Below are 5,408 nucleotides of genomic sequence, written 5' to 3' on the forward strand. Positions count from 1 at the left end.
AGCCCCGGCAGCGGCCGGGAGAGGCCCGAGCGGGATCCGGGCCGGAGCTACAGGCCGAGCTGAGGGGCAAGGGCGAGCCCATGCAGCACGCACAGCGCGCTCGCACTTCTACCTCCCGGTTAAAAAATATAAGTTACCCAAACTAAATACCAGGCTCCAGCCACGAACGAGGGTGATTTCCCCCAAAATTATTCTAGTTCCGTCCCGGTGATCTTATCCCTCCCCTCCTTCTCCTATGATTTTTGGCTCGCAGCATCTGAACTGTTTGTACACTGACAGACACCAGATGCACATTACAGACCTGCCGTGCCAACCAGCACAGGTTTGTGAACCACTGTCTTATCCAAACATCAGCAGGTATAGCCCAGGCGGTGCTTTTACAAGTGTACATATATATGTATGTACAGGTATAGCATTCTTCGCTTATAGACAGCACTACAAGATGAAAATGACATTACTATAAGAGCACCTTGCCAATAACACATCAGTCTACTCACAGCAGCAGAGATCTCCTGGCACAGTGAGAGGTCATGATGTTAACACAAGCATCTGAATAGCACAGGGTAAATGAGTCCTCTCTGTTTCACCTGTATTGTATTCAGTGACCGACTGGAGCATTAACACATGCAAGCAGCATCCCTAAATGTGACACTCATTCTTTACTATAAGAGTATGTTGCATTGAGGTAGGGGGAGTAAACGCACAGCTCTCCAGATGAGAGAAAAACCAGAGAGGCTGTCAGCTCCATCTGCTCTGGACCACTATACAGTAACAGGAGAGTGCTGTAAATGTCACCACACTACCTGGCAATTTTAGCAGCTACTGGTGATTTTTATAGCAGATGATCTGAATGCTTCAGCTGTCCCAAACCCTCCCTCAGTACTCTCTTGCCAGGGAAAATAAGCATATCCCTGTAAATAACACATCACAGGTAGAAAACTTCACTTTCAACATGCAGCTCACCAGAGATACAGAAAGCATTCTCTGAGCTTAGAGGTGTTATCAGTGGGGTGCTGAGGAAGGAAAATATCTGTGACATTCCTGAGAAAACAGAGCAATCTGGCTAAGGGATTGTGGAACAGCAGAGATAAGAGCAAGAGCTCAGTGACCACACTGCTCTCTAATCATAGTTTTCTTGAAAGAAGCAGGAGAGCGCATATTTTGCAAGTCACTCTCTCTCTCTCCCTCCTTGTTTAATAATCTTTTCTCACATGCCTGAAAGCAATCTTTGCGTGTCAGAGTTGCAAGGTTGCCTTTACAGCACCAAGCTAATCGTACTGTACACTGTATTGCCTGCTCTTTTCCCCCACAGGTCATCCAAAGGTTTCTAGACTACACCTTCCTGAAGAGGCCCCGAGAGTAAGTTTTATGCCCTCTCTGCTCAGAAAAGCTTCCCTTCAAAGAAAATTCTGTGAAAGCAGCAAACTCAAAACAGTAAGTAGGGGTTGTGTGAGGTTGAAGCACTGAGCAGCACACAAGTGAAGCTGATTTCAGATTTCATGGTTGTGGTGTCTTATTTATTCCCAAATGAAAACAAACAAAACTGTCCAAAACCAAACAAACAAATACCCCCCCAAAATACCCACAACCCCAACCAAACAAGTAATTTCCTTGTCGTAATAAGATATCAAAGAAGTTCTCAGATGTCAACAAAGGACAGCCTTTCTCCATTGAGCTAATCACTCTCAGAGCTTTTCCATTCAGCCACACTGTATTTTAGCATTCTCTTTTTTTTCCACATTCAGCATCCTGCTTATTCATCTCTCCTAATCTCTTCAGGTTCAAAACCAGGAACTTTATCACTTCAACTGAAAGATGGACAACTTTCAGATGCCACTGATTCCTTTTTGGTCCAGACAGCATTGCCTACACTCATCTGGGGAAACAAACAAAAAGGATATTAAAAAAGGAACTCCAGGAAAATAACAATGCACCCTAACTGATCTGAAACCACTTTGCCTGTTCTGCAGAAGTGCATTTAAATAGCATCACAACAAGAATTTAAGTAGACATTCCTCCTTTTTCTGTTTCCTTTTGGCTATTTCCCCTGTTCCTGAATATTGCTGCCTATGCCATTTACTGCCATGTATTTCACTGATTTAAGATATGCAGCACACACAGAGTATAGGCTGGTGGCTATATTGCTTACAATATATACATTATAAATTATCATTTATAAATAATCATACACCTGGCAATTATAAAAAAAACAGAGCATTCAAAATTGAAAAAAAACCCACAACATTAATTTAATCCACCTCCACAGGCCATGCAGGCCAGATTTTATTCACCATTACCCAGAGTTTGTTAATGCTCTAGACTGATAAATCCCCAGTGAGGAAGCACTATCTGGCAAAGGGAGACTGACTGTGCCCCCCCCTCACTGTGATGCATTTGTTTTGTAACAGATTACTTAATACCAATCCCGAGACTCAGGGAATCAGTGTAGGCTGTGTGCCCATTCCACTTCTCAGCTATAAGTAAATATTGAGCTGAAACAGAAGCCAGCCTAGACAAGCTTTAAATTCAGAATTATCAACCTTGTAATTATAGATGTAAAATCTCTGAAAGCAATTGTCTGTTTGGATGTGTTTTCTCTGCTCCCAGCCAAGGACTCTGCTATCAGCTGAACCATCCTCAAATTCCATGACGACACAGCCAAGGAAGGTTTGATTACTTGGCTCAGTCCAAAATTTTTCATGAACAGGCTGCTTTGCCTGGACCTGAAGGCACAAGATAGATATTATGCCCTGTTTTCCAGGGAAAAAAATTAATGCCAAGTTCAGAAGACAGAGGAGTATCTTCCACTGCATCTCCTCCTGAGAATGCAAATTCTTGTCATAGAAGAAGAACAGGAACTGTTGTTACTCATAGCCTAGCCACTCAACATTAGATGGTTGTCTCATGTCCTTGGATCTAGTCTTGACTCAGACAAGAAGGTAAATAATTATAATTACGGTATTACATTTTTCTCTTTTACCGGTCTGCTTCTTAACCTAATGGTACAACCTGAGTTAACTTAAATTCTGATTTCTGCTTATTTGTTTATACAAAGCTACTCCTAACTTTTCTTATTCTGTTCTTTCTAAATGCCATTTGCTTCCCTCACTTTCTTATTAGGTGCCTAATGGGAATTCAGAGACACCTCATTACCCCAACATTGCCCTCAGCACCCAATTAGCTAAAACCTCTCCAAGCAGCAGCTAATTGCAAGTTCAACTCTGAGCCTTGGAATTCCAAAGAGGAGTTTAGGAGCTGAACTTTTAGCAAAACAGACAGACTGGCACCTCTGTCATCCAGTGAGAGTCAAGTTGGAGGGAAAAACCTCTGCAAAGCAGGTAGGGACCTTGCCTGACTTTTTCCAATCCCTGAGACAAACTGTAGTGCTTCCTATTCCAAAGATGTGAAATCTTTCAATTTGCTCTGTACCACTGTGTCCAGATTTCAGTTCTGATTTTAGGAATAATTTAACTAGATCCCACTATGGATGCTCAGTCCCTTAAAAAATTCAACTTAGTAAGGCATGTGGTTAAAAGATGATACTACACCTAGCTGAAAATTAGTTTATAAATTGCAATTAAAAATTGCAATTGTAAGGCAATGCTCAGTAAGATGACAGGGTGCTAGAAAATGCTAATGACCCCTGGTGAGTCTCCAACAAATGGAATTCTTTTTCATAGGAACTTTTAACATCACAACAACAGGTGTTTGTTTTCTTTTTATCATTCCTCCCATGAGCAGTTTTCTTACTGTTGTGCAGATAAGACACTTTAATGAACTTTCTCTTCAGTTTTATTATCTGTATTCTTTCACCTTCCAAATGCCACTAAAAATCTTTGATCAGAAACCACCAGAACACCTCCTGTGGGTCTCCTTTGGCTATACAGCAAAAAAGTTAGAGAAAAAACTTATTTTCTGGCATTTTGCAAGGTTTTCAGATATCAGACACATAACTATTATAGAAAACTATATTTAAAAATGTTTTGTGGCTTTTCACTTGTCTGTTTTAAAAACAAACCATAGTTAAAAACTGATGTAACAAAAGCAACAGCATGGAAGAGATGGCCAAAACCAAACAAGTTATTTTTCTCACTTTTTATTACACACAAGCTATTTCTATATACTTCAGTTGGTGAAACTGAATGCTTGATGCAGACACCTGACACTAAGGCATGAAAACATGTTCCTCTTTTGAATAAAAAACCAGAACACATTTGGGTAACACTACATTTCTCACAGCAATAAACTACTTTATTTATGCAATCTACCACAAAAAAACAAAAAAACAAAAAACTAAAGGGGAAATGTCAACATACACCTCAGTTTTGTGGTTTTCTCAAAGTGTTCTGATTCTTTGGGTGTCAATAGGTTGAGCATCCATTGGTCCTACCAGGAGCAGATCTGCAGTCTCCTGCACATCTTCCAAGATGAAATTCTTGTCCCAGGAATTCTTATAGTTGAATTAAGGTCGCTGATAAACACTGCAAGCCTTAGGACAGGAAGAGAAGAGGTAAGTGGTAACAGCAAATAAGTCTCTATACAGCTCATGCTTATTTTGATGACTGAGTGCATCTGCTGAGCCTGGGTAGTGATGCACTCACTCAGAAAATCTTAAAGGGGGTCAGTTTTAATACAACTGTACTAAATTACTCCCAGCAGAAATATCTCATCAGACAGATGACTGTCCTGCTGCTACTTACAAATAGTAGGCTCCAAAATTCAAGCAAACACATTCCCAAACACACAAGCAAAATTTCAGTCAAAAATCGACCGGCTCTTCAAATACAAGCCCTCACGCGTCATCCAGCTAACAGCAAAACACAAATCAAGATATAAAAGATTGTGGATTGTGGAAATGAAGCTGAAGAGTTTCACGAGAACCTTCATTTCTCTGCTTTCACTTCTTTGGACCGCTGACCCATCTTAGCTAATTGAAAACGCTCTTCCTCTCCGGAGGCAGCCGCAGTAAGAGCAATGTTCCAGCGCGGCACCACAGCCGGAGCTGTCACAGCCGCTGTCCGCACTCGGCCGCCAGCAGCGCCCAGGTAGGAGAGGGAGGAGGCGGGAAGCCATTTCCTACCCTCCCATCCCTGCTCCCGGCAGCCAAGAGCACGGAAACTGGCTCAGGAGCTTTCTGAGCTGGAGGCTCAGCCCCAGCACCACTGACCGACCCGGCAAGGATCGCTTTCGAGCATGCTTCTAGTTGAAGACAACACCCGTAGCTGAGCGTGCCTCAGTCACGGGCACAGAAAGCGGCACCGCACGGCCGAGCGCAGCGCCCCTCCCCGCTCCCACCCCCCAAAGCGTGACGGGACGCCGGCGGCCGCCATTTTGTGCGGGCGTCCCCAGGCACCGCCCCCCCGCCCGGGCTCCCCCCTCCCCTCCCCTCCCCCGCCCGGCTCGGGAGC

General features: G+C 43.2%; 1 protein-coding gene and 1 long non-coding RNA gene across 5 annotated transcripts in view; one reads left to right on the top strand and one right to left on the bottom strand.

The window, feature by feature from the left end:
- On the top strand, nt 1-4,510 carry LOC111926962 (uncharacterized). Of its 2 annotated transcripts, none has more exons than XR_015283509.1 (5): nt 1-322; nt 1,313-1,434; nt 2,608-2,939; nt 3,121-3,338; nt 4,369-4,510. It is a non-coding gene; the product is annotated as an uncharacterized LOC111926962 (long non-coding RNA). The 2 variants fall into 2 exon arrangements; XR_015283510.1 differs by having other exon boundaries at nt 57-322; nt 2,762-2,939.
- Nucleotides 1-5,408, bottom strand: part of ABCC10 (ATP binding cassette subfamily C member 10) — a 31,076-nt gene that overhangs the window by 25,493 nt on the left and 175 nt on the right. The window contains exons 1-2 of one of the 3 annotated variants that reach the window (XM_086878016.1): nt 4,882-5,307; nt 4,391-4,489 (exon numbers count right to left, since the gene is read on the bottom strand). The gene's annotated coding sequence lies outside the window, so the exon portion shown is untranslated. Of the gene's footprint in view, nt 1-4,316; nt 4,490-4,881; nt 5,308-5,408 lie in introns of those variants that run through there. The other 2 variants (XM_086878018.1, XM_086878019.1) reach the window with 2 other exon arrangements.

This window comes from Cyanistes caeruleus, chromosome 2 (assembly GCF_971803275.1).
Source record: "Cyanistes caeruleus chromosome 2, bCyaCae1.hap1.1, whole genome shotgun sequence".
In the NCBI taxonomy this organism is placed as follows: domain Eukaryota; kingdom Metazoa; phylum Chordata; class Aves; order Passeriformes; family Paridae; genus Cyanistes; species Cyanistes caeruleus.